A 17,396-nucleotide genomic window follows, 5' to 3' on the forward strand; every position below is an offset into this window, starting at 1 on the left:
AAATATTATTTTATAAAACATAAAATAAAAATTTGACTACTTGAAATTAACAAAATTGATGCACATATACATACGTGTGCTTTTTCCTAGTGCAACTCAAAACTCAAAAAGAAACGACTGGCGCGCTGTTGTTAACTCGGCTATAATCGCGTAAGAGGTGTCTACGCCAATCAAGAAGAAGAACTCAAAAATTAATAAGAATCTAGTTAGGATATAACTGTTACACTCGATTCTAGAATAAGTTAAAAAAAAAAAAAATGACGCGATATCTCGGAAGTGTTTTGTTCTACTTGAAATAGCTGATTACTGTGGCACCGAACTTTCAATTATTATAATTTTTAAGAGACATCGGATGCCTCTCATATAAGTCAGTACCAAGCAAAACAGCTTAATTCATGGAAACGCTTTATCAGCCATTTTTTTCTTTAAATCAAATTTTAATGTTTTCATCGGTTTACTTCTTTTTCCTTTTTCGATCCCGCTTGTCTGTTTTTAGTGGATCTAATACTATAAATTTGGTAGGGAAGCAATGAAATATATTATCGCATGGACCCAAACTTCAAAACTCGTAATTTACCTGAGTTGTTTCTTTGTTAATTGAAAATTTACGATTGCCAGATTATCAGACAGATGTCCTCGTCCATTTTAGAAGCGATTAAGAGTGTCTTGAGTAACTTTTACTGTTATGAAAGTCTTCGGGATGACACTCCTTGACCTTTAGTAAAAGTGCAAATAACGTGTAAATACTCATCCCCTTGTGGAAGTTTCCATTGACGTCTTGTAAAATCGTGTCAACAAATAATCGAAAATAATGGAGTAGCTAGGTAACCACTGCTCGGCTCCACTGCTATGTAAACTGAGCTTTAGTTTTCGTAAAAGTTTCAATGACCTTGTTTAAAATCAGCATTGACGCGGTTTTATTTGCTATTAATTGCTATTGCCCCTAATGTCGAAGTCGAATATGGTTCGTATTATCTTATCTTATATAATAGGTTGTCAAAAAAGTCGGTATTTTTTATTGAATTTTCAGTTGTTCATAAAATTTTTTTTGATGACTCATGCCCAGCTCTTGACCGATGCAACGGCTGCTACTATTCCGGTGTCTTTCAACCAATTCAGCGATTTTAACGCAATTTTCGACGACAGGCCTTCCGGAGCGTGGCGCATCTTCGACCACCTCTACACTAGAACGAAAACGTTGAAACCATCATTGTGCGGTGAAAATTAAAACTGTATCGGGTCCATAAACTGTACAAATTTTATTTATCTTAGTAGTGCTGTAAAATATGCCGTATTTTCTCTTTATTTTGCTCCATGTTTGCGACGCTATAACTCACGAACGACTTAAAAGAAACGACAATCAACACGTGTTAGCGCGTGAAATGAGCTTTCCAAAAAGGTATAGCAAGACCCAATGCGACGAATAAAACTAGAACTACGCGCTCTCAACGAAAATTCCGCAAGACTTTTTTGACAACCTAATACAAAAATTAAACACAAATGTGTTGCTAAGCGCATAACTCAACAACGCCTGGAGCAATTTTGCAAATTCTTTTTTTTTATGTTTGAAGTTCAAAGATGTTTTTTATGGAGAAAAAAATCGACTAAATGCCGGAAAACCCCCAAAAAGAACCCTTTTCTTTTTCTCCATATAAACGAATGAATGTTTTCATTTTTTAGATCGCATATAGGTATGTATGTTGTATATGGATTATTTGTGTGGGAATGTCATACGCACATATTTATATGTGTACGCATAAAAGTATGTACCCAGTTAGAACAGCGACGGTCATGTTACCTAGTGACATACCGGTCACGCGTGCTGGTTTAATTGTCACTTTTTCCTATCACTTTCTTAAGGGTGAATCAAAAAAGTTCCCAAACCTTTTGGATACATGTGATCTTTTATCACCTTCTCGCTCACATATTTTCTGCTGTAATAAAACTATATGGTGGAGGATGGAGTCATGTGTAGAAGTTCACGCAAGTGAGGAAAGGTCTCTGATCGTCATTCACTTGGGAGTGGCCAGAAACGATTCTTTTACATATGACTCAAGCAGCACACGACTTCCGGTCCTTGACAAAGTATCCTCTGGGTAGCCTAAGAACAACATTGAAGGCGAGCTAAAGTGAGAAGGCGAAACATTCCCTGCATAGGGTTGTGCGCTGGGTTTGGGACCCGCCACGTAAAAAAACCACCCCAATGCAAACGCAACAACAGCCTCGGTTGAGAGACCCCACTTTTGATGACGACCATGGCAAACGATATAAGGACTACGAATTGAGGGCATGCACCTGGAATGTCCGGTCCCTTAATTGGGAAGGTGCCGCTGCCCAGCTGGTTGACGTCCTCGTAAAAATAAAGGCTGACATCATCGCCGTCCAAGAAATGCGATGGACGGGACAAGGACAGAGACGAGTAGGTCCTTGAGCCATTTAGTACAGTGGCCACATAAAGGAGCGCACCCCAACGTGGTGGGAGAGAGACTCCGTCGYCGAGTACTATAATTCACCCCGCTGAATGAACGTCTAGCCACAATCCGCATCAATGCGAGGTTCTTCAACATATCGCTGATTTGCGCCCACATCCCGACGGAAGAGAAGGACGATGTGACCAAAGATGCCTTTTATGAGTGCTTGGAAAGCACTTATGACAGCTGCCCCCGCCACGATGTCAAAATCGTGCTTGGCGACTTTAACGCCAGGGTGGGCAAAGAAGGTATCTTTGGCACTACGGTCGGAAGATTCAGTCTCCACGACGAAACATCCTCAAATGGGTTGAGGCTGCTCGACTTCGATGGGGTGCTCTCTGAGAGCACTCCTCAACAACTCGGTATAAGGGAACTGTGGAACGGCATTTCAAACTCCTTACGTACAGCTGCAACCGAAACCATTGGTTTTCGGAAAATGCAGAAGAACAGCTGGAACGACGAGAAGTGCCGTACCGCAGCGGAGTGAAAACAGGCTGCCTTCCTCACAACGTTACGACCGACCACAACAAGTGCGGGATGGGATAGATACCGAGAGTTGAAGAGGGAAGCGAGACGAATTTGCAGACAGAAAAAGAAAGAGGCCGAAATGCGTGAGTACGAAGAGCTTGATAAGCTGGCTGACAGGGGTAATGCTAGATAAGCTGGCTTACAGAAGGTTTCAAGACCGGAGCATAGTCTTGTAGAACCCCCAAAGGTGATCTAGTCACCGATGCCCAGAGCATACTTATATTATGGAGGGAACACTTTTCCAGCCTGCTGAATGACAGTGAACTGTCAGCTTCTTTGTAAAATATGGTCGGACGAAAGCATGSCCAACGATTGGAATTTAAGTGTGCTATGCCCAATCCTCAGAAAAGGAGACCCCACAATCTGCGCCAACTAAAGTGGGATAAGCCTCCTCAATATCGCATATAAGGTTCTATCGAGCGTATTGTGTGAAAAATTAAAGCCCACTGTCAAAAAACTGATTGGACCTTATCAGTGTGGCTTCAGACCTGGAAAATCAACAATCGAGCAGACATTCAGAATGAGCCAAATCTTGAAAAAGACCCCTGGAAGGAGAATCGACACTCACCACCTCTTCGTGGATTTCAAAGCTGCTTTCGACAGCACGAAAAGGAGCTGCCTTTATGCCGCGATGTCTGAATCTGGTATCCCTGCAAAACTAATACGGTTGTGTAAACTGACGTTGAGCAACACCAAAAGCTCCGTCAGAATCGGAAAGGACCACTCCGAGCCGTTCGTTACCAAACGAGGTTTCAGATAAAACACTCTATATCGTGCGACTTCTTCAACCTGTGTCTGAAGAAAATAATTCGAGCTGCAGAACTAAATAGAGAAGGTACCATCTTCTATAAGAGTGTACAGCTGCTGGCCTATGCTGGTGATATTGATATCATCGGCCTCAACCCCGCGCCGTTAGTTCTGCTTTCTCCAGACTTTACAAGGAAGCAACACAAATGGGTCTGGCAGTGAACGAGGGCAAGACGAAATATCTCTTGTCATTAAACAAACAGTCGTCGCTCTCGCGACTTGGCACTCACGTCACTGTTGACAGTCATAGCTTTGAAGTTGTAGATAATTTCGTCCATCTTGGAACCAGCGTAAACACCACCAATAATGTCAGCCTATAAATCCAATGCACGATAACTCTTGCCAACAGGTGCTACTTCGGACTGAGTAGGCAATTGAGAAGCATAGTCCTCTCTCGACAAACAAAAACCAAACTCTATAAGTCACTCATAACTCCCGTCCTGCTATATTGTGCAGAGGCTTGGACGATGTCAACAACGGATGAGTCGACGTTGCTAGTTTTCGAGAGAAAAGTTCTGCGAAAGATTTATGGTCCTTTGTGCGTTTGCCACGGCGAATATCGCATTCGATGGAACGAGGAGCTGTTCGAGATATACGGCGACATTGCCATAGTTCAGCGAATTAAAAGACAGCGGCTACGCTGGCTAGGTCATGTTGTCCGGATGGACGAAAACACTCCAGCTCTGAAAGTGTTCGGCGCAGTACCCGCCGTGGGAAGCAGAGGAAGAGGAAGACCTCCACTCCGTTGGAAGGACCAAGTGGAGAAGGACCTGGCTTCACTTGGAATATCTAATTGGCGCCATGTAGCGAAAAGGAGAAACGACTGGCGCGCGGTTGTTAACTCGGCTATAATCGCGTAAGCTGTGACTACGCCAATCAAGACGAAGAAGAAAATGCATATATAAATGTTAAAATGCAAAATCATTAACTAATTTACATAAAAATTTATGTTCGCACAGTTTAACGAAATTTCGTTTCACACTGACTTTGTCAATGACTGGTAGTTGGCAACACATAATTGAAAATTCATTAGTTTTTTTATTTAGATCAATAGTAGGACCTTTGTACATCATTGTAATACAATTAAAAAATGTTGCAGACTCTTCATTATTTTTTAATTAATTAAACAAAATAATGATGGGAAGTTAGCACCCCACCCCACTAATTTTTATTTGTAGACCGAAATAATATTAACCAATGGAAAGCAAATCGTTTGAAGATAATAAATACCTTGTTTTCATTCTTTTATACGTAATTATTCATTAGATTTTAATTAATTTAAAAAAAGGTCTATGGTGAATGAGTTATTATTGAGGTTTATCAGGCTGGTTTTCGCTTTCGAGTTTTGATTAAAGATAATTAAAATCAATAACTATATAATAAGTGATTTGTTAACGGTCGAATTTTGAATTGAGCATATTTACAAAGTTTGACGACTTTTTAATTTTTTATTACCAATTTTTCGACTAAATTTTCTTTTAGGCTACATCAACAATGGCACCTCATGCTAAAGTAGCTGTTGAGGATGTCGTAGTAGTTATTAAAAAGCATATCGACCATTTTACAGAGAGAAATAATTTTCCAATTTCTTCGCATATAATATGGAAAACCATGAGCAAGGAGTTGAAAATAAATGGACACCATATAATGTATATTTGAGTGTCATTAACAATAGGAGAAAGGTACTTCCTATTGCATGTGATGAATTGGGAATTCCTTTTCGTGAAGAGGTGAAAAATGTTTCACTTCACAAATTAACGTTCGAAGACTCAGTGATCCCTTTAATGAGTCGTTTGAACTGCATGCGGAAAGTGCGGATTTAGACGAATTCAAAGTGCTTGTCACTGCAGCTGAATGGATGAGCATACAAGGAGATGAAAAAACTTATAATGATGGACGTACTTATACTACTTTCCGTTCAGGAATCAGAGATCGGTAAAAATATTACTCTCTAAACTATTAATGGCTTTTTCAAAATTAAATTATTTTTATGACAATATTAATGCCGAATAATGTTTTGATTTTTTCACTTTCCAATCTAATGCAAATTTAAACTCACTTATGATCTATTAAATTGTAAATGAAAAATTTGTTATTCCAATTTTTTCATTATTTTCAATGGAAGTTTCAAAAAAGTACAATCATTTCGATAATGAGAAATAGGGCAGCTACATTTAAATTGAATTTAGAGTGGAAAGTCATCATTGGGGATTTTTCCTTAATATTAAAATCAATGAGTATAATATGAAATTTGCAAAAGCGAGTCCAATGCGTTACGTACCAGTAAAATTTAATTAAGATTCAGGAGAGGATTTTAATGAATGCCAATTCTTGCCTTTTTCATTAATTAATAAGGCGATAATGAACATTTTCCTTTTTAATTAGCTACTATCAGAATAAAAATAAAAAATCTCCATCATTCATTGAAACAATTACATAACTGTGGAAAATGATTTGTATGGCATTATTAATTGAATGAAGAATAAAAAGCAAAAATTTCCATCAATTATTGGCACAAATATAAAGAATTTTTGTTTTTTCTATTATCATCCATTAAAAATTCATTTGAAAATGAAAAAAAAAATGTATTGTTAGACATTGTGATGATATATAATTAATTATTGAAAGTATTTATTTCCTGACCTCCAGATGAACTTTTCGAGATCATTCAACGTCAAACTAATCTCCCATGCTGCTTCAATTTCGACAAGCACAAACTTTCACGATCGGGCAAAGCTACCCATTATCTGATCGTCACTGGTCACTGTGCTAGCGAACAATGCAATAATCCTTTATATTGTTATCTGGATGAAGAACCCGAAGAAAGATATTTCTTTATGACTATTAGGACACAAATACTCTCAGTACTAAACATGAGGACGTAAAGCGGCGGTGAACGTCGAAACAAGGTGGGAGAAGAGGCGTTTTACAAAGGCTGCCGGAATTATATAAAAGTATACATGAAGGAAAGCACTAAATTTGGTGGTCGTCTGCCTCCTTAAGATCCGAAAACAGAAGCTGTTCGTCAGGCAAAAAAAAAAAATTTTCAATAATTGATACGAAATTGAAGCAGGCAAAAAAAAAGTTATGGAAAATTTAGAAATTATGAGATATGGGAAATACCAGGGATCCATCCACAATGTTTTTTCACATAAATTTTTGGTCATCTTCAGCACACATCAACAGCTTCGTACATATAATCAACATCGTAAAATAACGAAGGATTATTCTTCAATATCTGTTGATGGGACTGGTAGCCTTGTTCGGAAAATAGAACGGGCAAATAAGACTTTGACAGAACACATATTTTTGTATTCAATTGTAATCCACTATGACGACGTAATGGTGTCTGCACATGATATGCTGACTGAATCTCAAGACACAGGGATAATTTGGAAGTTTATTAAAGATAGGCAGGACAATGGAGCTTTGAAACTCCATGTGACTCGTCCCGGGCATAAATGAACGGATTGTGGCTGTTGCGTAATGGCAATTTTGTGAAAAAGCCTACTTTGTACGATGGTTATCACAAACTAACTAAAACAATAGTTGGCTGTAAACAAATTCGCCCTTCCGGACTTATTTACGTACTGCAGGATTAAACCAAACCCTTGGTTTAATAATCTTAGTTGAAGACGGTTAATTAATGAAACTCTTACAACGATGAGAGATGGTTTAACTCCTGTTAACCACTATTAGAGTCAGACAGGACGTATTGAAAATTATCAAAGGAAAATGTAAAAAAATCACAATCACTTTAAAATGCATCTTCTATATAGATAGTTAAAACAACCAAGATGAAATTATCGAAAAATAATTGATTTAAATAGGAAATAAAAACTACAAATGTTCCAACCCAAAACTAAATTGTCTTTCGTAATGGAATATACCAAAATTTCAAAGTTGGTGTTAACCAATTAACTTTGTACCCACATTAGCGATGCCCGTTAAAAAAACTCATTCAAAAGTCACTTATTAAAAGATAATTAACGATCGCACGTAATTAAAGAGAAATAAATGCAAAATCAAGCGAATGTCAAATCAGTATGAAATATCAAATTTTAAGATGTTCAAATATCTCACTTTTAGAATCTCCTTTACATTAMATAGCTAACTTTTTTATAACTTTTTTATAAAAGGGAATTCATATTTACTCGAGCCTGGCTCCTACCGTTAACAAATCACTTAATATATAGTTATTGATTTTAATTATCTTTAATCAAAACTCGAAAGCGAAAACCAGCCTGATAAACCTCAATAATAACTCATTCACCATAGACCTTTTTTTAAATTAATTAAAATCTAATGAATAATTATGTATAAAAGAATGAAACCAAGGTATTTACTATCTACAAACGATTTGCTTTCCATTGGTTAATAGTATTTCGGTCTACAAATAAAAGTTAGTGGGGTGGGGTGCTAACTTCCCATCATTATTTTGTTTAATTAATTAAAAAATAATGAAGGGTCTGAAAAATTTTTTAATTGTATTACAATGATGTACAAAGGTCATACTATTGATCTAAATAAAAAACACTAATGAATTTTCAATTATGTGGTGCCAACTACCAGTCACCGATTTTGTCAGTTAATTATAGCATCCCGCCCTTTCTGATATCAGCTGTTCGAAATTCCCTGATCTTCACCGCTGTCAAATAATCAGGGAACATGTTCGAGAGAAAAGTGAGTATCATATCATCCATGCCAGAGTCATACATATGTTGCACCCGCTTTTAAAAATGTAAAACATAAACTATGATCGCAAACCTAACGGAGCATTTCGACACGCAAAAATTTATGGCATACTAACTGTAAAATCTATTGATATTGCCAAACCGGAATGTAGGTATTTGTTATCACTATATAATCCTTTGTGAAAAGACATCGGGTAGATAGGTTCGAATTGATGTAGCGCATGTTTTGAGCTCTTCAACTGTTGACATTTTTATATGTATGAAAACAAACGAAAAATATACTTTTTTCTACAAATATATTTCATGAAAAAAATAGTTTATATTTTTGGACTATAATAATTTTAGCAAAAATTTTATATATCAATTAATATAATAAATAAAAAAAAAAGATTAGCAATGATATTTTGTTTTATGCTTGTAATAGGTAATTAAATTCAAGACTTCGCCAATCCATTTTTTATAATTTTTCCACAAATTAAACTAAATATTAACTTTTTGGAAAAACTAAATAAGTCATTTTGAAAATGTACTTTATTTTTATAATTTAACACAACCGTTTTAATACTCGCTCTTCTTATTCTTAATTGGCGTAGACGATTATAGCCGAGTTAATAACAGCGCGCCAGTCGATTCTTCTTTTCGCTACGTGGAGCCAATTGGATATTCCAAGCGGAGCCAGGTCCTTCTCCGATTCGTCCTTCCAACGGAGTGGAGGTCTTCCTCTTCCTCTGCTTCCCCTGGCGGGTCCTGCGTCGAATACTTTCAGAGCTGGAGCGTTTTCGTCCATCCGGACAACATGACCTAGCCAGCGTACCCGCTGTTTTTTAATTCGCTGAACTATGTCAATRTCGTCGTATATTTCGTACAGCTCCTCGTTCCATCGAATGCGATATTCGCCGTGGCMAACGCACAAAGGACCATAAATCTTTCGCAGAACTTTTCTCTCGAAAACTAGCAACGTCGACTCATCAGTTGTTGTCATCGTCCAAGCCTCTGCACCCTATAGCAGGACGGGTATTATGAGTGACTTATAGAGTTTGGTTTTTGTTTGTCGGGAGAGGACTTTGCTTCTCAGTTGCCTACTCAGTCCGAAGTAGCACCTGTTGGCAAGAGTTATCCTGCGTTTGATTTCTAGGCTGACATTGTTGGTGGTGTTTACGCTGGTTCCAAGATAGACGAAATTATCTACAACTTCAAAGCTATGACTGTCAACAGTGATGTGTGTGCCAAGTCGCGAGTGCGACGACTGTTTGTTTGATGACAGGAGACATTTCGTCTTGCCCTCGTTCACTGCCAGACCCATTTGTGTTGCTTCCTCGTCCAGTCTGGCGAAAGCAGAACTAACAGTGCGGGTTTGAGGCCGATGTTATCAATATCATCGGCATACGCCAGCATCTGTACACTCTTATAGAAGATGGTACCTTCTCTATTTAGTTCTGCAGTTCGAACTATTTTCTCCAGAAGYAGGTTGAAAAAGTCGCACGATAAGRAATCGCCTTGTCTGAAACCTTGTTTGGTTTCGAACGGATCGGAGAGGTCCTTCCCGATTCTGACGGAGCTTTTGGTGTTGCTCAACGTCAGCTTACACAGCCGTATGAGTTTTGAATTCAGACAGCGCGGCATAAAGGCAACTCCTTTTCGTGCTGCCGAAAGCAGAGTTGAAATCGACAAAGAGGTGGTGAGTGTCGATTCTCCTTTCGCGGGTCTTTTTCAAGATTTGGCGCATGGTGAATATCTGGTCGGTTGTTGATTTTCCAGGTCTGAAGCTACACTGATAAAGTCCAATCAAGTAGTTGGCGCAGATTAAGGGGTCTACTTTTTTGTGGATTGGGCATAGCACACTTAAATTGTAATCGTTGGGCATGCTTCCGTCTGAACATATTTTACAAAGACGCTGATGCATGCTCCTTATCAGTTCCTCGCAACCGTGTTTGAATAGCTCGGAGCGCAACCCATTGGCAACCGCCGCTTTGTTGTTGCTCAGACGGGCAATTGCTATTCGAACTTCTTCCTGGTCGGGCAATGGAACGTCTGCTCCATCGTCATCGATTGGGGAATCGGGTTCGCCTTCTCCTGGCATTGTGCGTTCACTGCCATTCAGCAAGCTGGAGAAGTGYTCCCTCCATTATTTACGTATGCTCTGGGTATCGGTGACCAGATCACCTTTGAAGGTTCTACAAGAGTATGCTCCGGTCTTGAAACCTTCTGTAAGCCGCCGCATTTTGTCGTAGAATTTTCGAGCATTACTCCTGTCGGCCAGCTTATCAAGCTCTTCGTGCTCACACGTTTCAGCCACTTTCTTTTTCTGTCCGAAAATGTGTCTCTCTTCCCTCTTCAGCTCTCGGTATCTATCCCATCCCGCACGTGTTATGGTTGATCGTAACGCTGCGAGGTAGGCAGCCTGTTTTCTCTCCGCTGCGACACGGTACTCCTCGTCGTACCAGCTGTTCTTTTGCACTTTCCGAAAACCAATGGTTTCGGTTGCAGATGTCCGTAAGGAGTTTGAAATGCTGTCCCACAGTTCCCTTATACCGATTTTTTGACGAGAGCTCTCAGAGAGCAGGAATGCAAGCCGAATAGAAAATCGTTCGGCTGTCTGTTGTGATTGCAGCTTCTCTACGTTGAACCTTCCATGTGTTTGATATCGTGCGGTTTTTGCTGCAGAGAGGCGGGTTCGAATCTTGGCTGCAACAAGATAATGGTCCGAGTCGATGTTAGGACCTCGCAGTGCACGCACATCTAAAATACTGGAGACGTGTCTTCCGCCTATCACAGCATGATCGATCTGGTWGGTGGTTTTCGATCCGGAGACAGCCAGGTAGCTTGATGTATCTTCTTATGGTGGAATCTAGTACTTCAGATAACGATATTTCTTGCCCTGGCAAAGTTGATCAGCCACAGCACATCTGGGGATGTTTCCTCGTGGAGGCTGAATTTACCGACTAACGTCTACGTCACCAAGCACGATTGTGAGAGCGTGCCGGGGGCAGCTCTCATAAGTGCGCTCTAAGCACCCATAAAAGGCATCTTTGGTCACATGGTCCTTCTCATCCGTCGGGATGTGGGCGCAAATCAGCGATATATTGAAGAACCTAACTTTGATGCGGATTGTGGCTAGACGTTCATTCACCGGAGTGGATGATAGTACTCCGCTACCGAGTCTCTCTCTGAAACCACGAATTCAACACCAAACCTTCGCTCCTTTATATGGCCACTGTAGTAAATGCCACAAGGACCTACTCGTCTCTGTCCTTGTCCCGTCCATCGCATTTTTTGGACGGCGGTGATGTCGTGGCGGGTCCCAAACCCAGCACACAACCCTATGTAGRGGATATTTCGCCTTCTCACTTTAGCTCGCCTTCAAACGGATGTTCTCAGGCTACCCAGAGGATACTCGATACTTGGTCAAAGACCGGAAGTCGTGAGCTGCTTGAGGCATATGTAAAAGAATCGTTTCTGGCCACTCCCAAGTGAATGGCGATTAGAGAACTTTCCTCACTTGCGTGAGCTTCTACATACTCGCTCTGCTAAATCTAAAATTACCAAAATGAAACTGTCGTCGATATATGTGTAAGTGGGATGTGTTGCCTCTTCGAAATTTTCGTAGAAATGAAAACTAATCTGTCAAACAGCTGAAGTGACAGCTTATTGCTTTCAATATATGGCATACTAATTAGTATTCTATATATTGCATTGCATAAGCAATATTCAGTCTCCGTAGACAATAGGCACGGCAATAGAATTAGTATACAATAAATTTTTGCCTATCTTGATGCCTCGTAAGAAACGATATGTTCAAAAATTGCATTGGGAAATGGGTATGTACGTGCGTGCAACAACAAAACTTACTGCTTTAACATTGATATTATAGAATCCTTTTCAATTTTAATATAAATTAAGAGACAGTTCAACATTATTTGATGGAGGAACAAATACAGGAATATGCGTATAGTTAATTGCTCCTATGTTGCTTTTTATTCCAAATATTCTAAAAAATCTAGAGTTTATTTGAAATAAATTAGCTTAAATTAGTATATTGTTATTTATATTAMWWWAATACTTGCTACGTTTTTATAAAAGTTTCTTCCTCTGTTGAACTGGGAGGCTTTATTTCTTCTTCTCGAAAGGAGGACTGACTCATCGGCAAGTTGAGGTTGTTACCTACCCATTTCTGGTATGAGCCGTGTCCAAAGAAGTTCAAAGCTGCTAGAACCCATACCAGTTCATCAATCAGGCGACGGCCTAATTACGAGTTTATCACAAACATTGCACAAAGGTATTCTGGCTAAAAAAAATGGATTGCTATCGTCGCGTAAACTTTTTAAATGCCGCGCGAGTTACTATCCTATTCTCTAGCCATATCCCAGTTAGAACAGTGACGGTCATGTTACTTAATGACATCCCGGTAACGCGTGCCGGTTTATTAGCCACTTTTTCCTATCACGTTCTTAAGGGCGAATCAAAAAAGCTCCCAAAACTTTTGTATACATGGGATGTTTTATAACCTTCTCGCTGTAAACGCTGTCGAAACTCAAAAATGTAATTTTTTTTTTAATAAAATATTTCTTTTTTTTAATTTTTATAATATTATAATTTTATTTAGATTTGCATTAAATTTAATGCACATTTTCACATTCTTTTTATAATATAAGAATTATTACTATAAATTACTATATTGATACAGAAAATAATTTATATCTACAAAAAATTAGGTAAATACGTGTGTATTAAATTTACCATATAATATGTTGGACAACAGAAATTTTGATAGCTGTTGCTTGCCTCCCCTACCGTTCCAGTTACACAAAATCAGGAATTCGTCAGTGTACATATGTACGGGAGTCCAAGATGTTGTTGGGCATTCCTCCAAATAGGTGTCATCAAAAAGCGCTGGCGTATCCATCTGATTCAGAAATAAAGATCACAATCAAAATCAAAATCTACTTCTTCTTCATAATTTTCACAAACTTAGATGCACTTAGAATAAAAACCTTTTTTCCCGGCTCATATATGCACTAAATTTATTCTTCTTCATATTGAATTATTATTTCATTTACTCACCCTTTTTTCCAAATATTATTGTACTTGTATTATTTATTTTAAATAATTTTGCATAAATATGCACAAACACAAATCTACACAGTTCTCTATCGACGCGTTTGTAACCGAAAGTTTTTTCTTCGAATTCACTTTGCCACAATGAACAAGCAAACGTCAAATTCACGGTATCATGCTGTAAGCTTTCACATCCATCATTTTCAATACGCGGTGACAGCTAAAAAATTTGTTTGTCTTCTCTTGTTTTATTTTTGCTTAACATCTGTTGAGTGAAGAGCTTATTATATAAAACAAACAAAAGACGCAATATATTGACTTCTTACTCATTTCAAGATTTGTGAGGGAGAATTAATGACAAGAAAAAATTGTGTACAAGTATTGGAGTTTCAGTCACGCAAGGTTTGAGGGAATTATATACATATAAATATAGAAAATGCAGAACATCCTACTAACATATGAATATAGAATTTGGGTTCCAAATTCAGCTGAGTTGAGTTGAGAGTGAGCTCATTCCTGTTATGTCTACATCGACTCAACTGTAAAGTCTGTTATACACGCGTCAACTTTTGTTGTGGCAATTCTTGGTTTGTTCGCTGCGACGTTTTTCGGCATTCGTGTTCTTTCTTTCGTAGTAAATAGTTGCATTTGCGTATATTTTTTTGAAATTAATATTTTAAATATGTATACCAACATACATAATATATTATAAATACTTTGGAAAGTGGAGTGTGACGAAAAAATCGAATTAATTAAAGATATTTTGAAATGTATGGAGGAAGCCATACAAATTGATTCAGGCGATAGTGAAAAGGGTCATATATGTGAAGGTCTGTTAGATAAAATAATTGAGGAATGTATCGCGACCTTAGGTCTATTGTGCCCTCTCCTGGCTCACAGGGACTCACTTAGCCCCAGCATATTAATGAAGTCCAATATCCTACTGGGTGCTAACGAGGCGATGTGATCCTTTTCCAGATACATGGATCCAAGGGCCTTTGACCTGCGCCTACAGACAGAAGGTCTGTTATGTAACATTTATTTTAATTTTGAATTATAAATAAAATATATTTCTTAATTGACAGAACTGATTAACAGATGTGATTTTTCCAATCAGGAAAAAGAAACGACAATGGGTTAAAGTATGGAGAACAACCAACAGTTTCACATTAATTTTTAATGAAGGAACTACTGCACATTGATGTAAATGAACACAAAAATTATTAAGAATGTCAAAGATGCAGTATAATTTCATATTATCTGCAATACAGGACGACATAATAAAGCAAGATACTGTGACGTCAGCTGCAATTTCTGCAACGGAAAAGCTCTCACTGATCTTCCGTTTTCTCGCAACGGGTAAGTTTAAAATTAAACTTTTTCGTATTGTAAACTAAAAACTTAAAATTTTTTTTATATTCAATAGGAGAATCATTTCAAAGCTTAAATTTTGGGTCAAAAATTTCCCGAATCAAATAATTCCCGAAGTTTGTGACGCTATTTACAAAAGACTGAAGGCCTTATATTTGAAGGTATAAAGTATTTGTTTTCTTATAATAAATAATTACATAATTTCATAATTTTAGTTTCCGAGCAATGCGGTAGAGTGGGTATCAATTGCAAACTCTAAAGGCACAAACAGTATAGTTTTGTTGGCCTTGGTTGATGCAAATTGCAAATTCATTTACGTGGATATTGGGTGTAACGGTCGATGTAATGATGCAGGAGTGTTCCTTCAAAGTGAACTCGCTTTGTTACTACGAGAAGATAGACCAAACTCTACTATAGGTAGTAATAGGTGTCTCCCATATGTCGTCGTAAGCGATGATGCTTTCCCGCTTCAGACACACCTAATGAAGCCGYACCCTTACCACACAACCTGTTGCCAGAAGAAAATATTCAATTACTGTCTTTCTCGTGCAAGACACGTAGTTGAATATGCTTTCGGGATTCTATCAAACAGATTCAGAATATTTTTAGCACCTATAAATTTAAGAGTAGAGTCTGTGCAAAAAATTGCATTGGCTTGCTATGTTTTACACAACTTTTTAGGAAGAAATAATACCAATGGTATAAATTTAATCAATTCCACAGCTGAAAGATATTCTCCAGCTTCTGTTAATATCAACAATCCAAGGAGGTGTGGGCCAGAAACTATTCGGCAAGAATATATGGCCTATTTTAATACGGCAGGAAGAGTTGATTGGCAGCCATAATTCTGTAATTTTAAAAAGTTTTTTATTTACCATTATGAAATATATATGAGTTCTAATAAAAATGGAATTATTTATATTTCATAGAAAAAGAAAAATATGTTGTATAATTAAATGCAACATTACAGAAATACTGTTTTATAGAGATACATATTTAATCGTTGAAATGGAGAAGGAAATTAATATCTTAAAAAGAGTATATTAATGGGGTGATTTTCCCATGATCATTGTTTGCGCAACTAATACTCCAAAAATGGAATCAGAGAACGTATATTTATAGAGAAGGTTCACGATGTGAAAAATTTAGGGATATTCCAATTTTGGGATATTTACTGTTTTGGATGAGTGCGTTTCACCACAGAAAATTATTAGCGCGTTTCACCACTTAACATCAGGGGCACGACAATAACAGAACTGAGTAGGTTTTAGAGCCAATGGGAAAAAATATGTTAATTTTATTGTTTAGAAGTGTATGCTTACAAATTCGTATATTTACAATGCGCAAACGACTGCAAATAATTTATATACATACATACGTATGTATATTACATACATACATACATATGTATATTTTATATCAAAGCACGCAAGCATGTACGTACAAATTGAACTATTTCATGATGAATTCCTTAACATCTTTGGAAATATATAATAAAGTCATACATGCATTATTACCTATGTAAATCTTTAATTAATGTAATTTATTTACAGGTCTATAAAAGTTTTGATAACATGTTAAAAGACCAAGCGGTCGCACGTATTCACGTATGTAATTATATGTGCATGGAAACAAAAAGAACCATACCCACTAGTTTGTATGTATGTAAATGTGTAGATTATTGCTTCATGCGAAATCTTCGATTCACGGGCAACCAATGGTTGAAGCTCAAGTTTTTTCAAAGAGTGTTGTTGGTAGTAAATCCACACAAACACAAACGAACGATCGCCAATTGCCACTGCTTCCCTTGCCGCTCTAATAGCTTTACCTACGAACTTGTGTAAATATGTATGCATTTGTATGAGCGTGAATACATATCAACGCAGATTTTTGCAAGCCGCGTACAAATATTTTGCACATTCCTTGAAGAATACAGTCAATCCCAGTTATGTGCCACAATCAAAGATACAGATGTTTGTGGTTTGTAAAAATAAAAATATAATATGGCACATAAACGAGTGCGAATACTTAAGCGACTGTTACTTAAATTAATAATTAGTGTTTAATAAAACAAACCGTGAGATGCAGCAAGATATGGATAGTTAAGAGGGATTATTTTCATTTAAGCGGAATACTGCTTAACTGGGATTCACTGTACACATAAATCAGAAGAATATTGAATATTTTATTTGGCACATTTCTAGACATCGACAAATAAACTATGTTGTCAATTTTATTCTAATATAATTTATATTAATACTTATATTTGAGGGGTTGTCGCTTTTTCCTTCTCATACAAATATCAGAAATTGTTGCATTTATGATTTTTAGCTTTTACCAACGTCGAGAAAAGACGCTTGTTGGCAAAGGCATGCTCGGGGAGATGTAATGGTATTTGTTTTTCTGAATGAAGCAAGTTTGCCTGTTGAAAGTGCGCTTGCGTTCATGAATGAAAATATTGTTGTTGTGT

General features: G+C 37.5%; 1 long non-coding RNA gene across 1 annotated transcript; it reads left to right on the top strand.

Annotated features, from left to right (window-relative positions):
• The first annotated feature begins 14,368 nt into the window (after positions 1-14,368).
• Positions 14,369-15,336, top strand: LOC108977729. Its single transcript, XR_001994062.1, has 4 exons — positions 14,369-14,577; positions 14,641-14,914; positions 14,982-15,087; positions 15,142-15,336. It is a non-coding gene; the product is annotated as an uncharacterized LOC108977729 (long non-coding RNA).
• Positions 15,337-17,396: the final 2,060 nt, after the last annotated feature.

Source organism: Bactrocera latifrons, unplaced genomic scaffold, assembly GCF_001853355.1.
Source record: "Bactrocera latifrons isolate USDA-ARS-PBARC rearing strain unplaced genomic scaffold, ASM185335v1 scaffold_947, whole genome shotgun sequence".
Lineage (NCBI taxonomy): Eukaryota > Metazoa > Arthropoda > Insecta > Diptera > Tephritidae > Bactrocera > Bactrocera latifrons.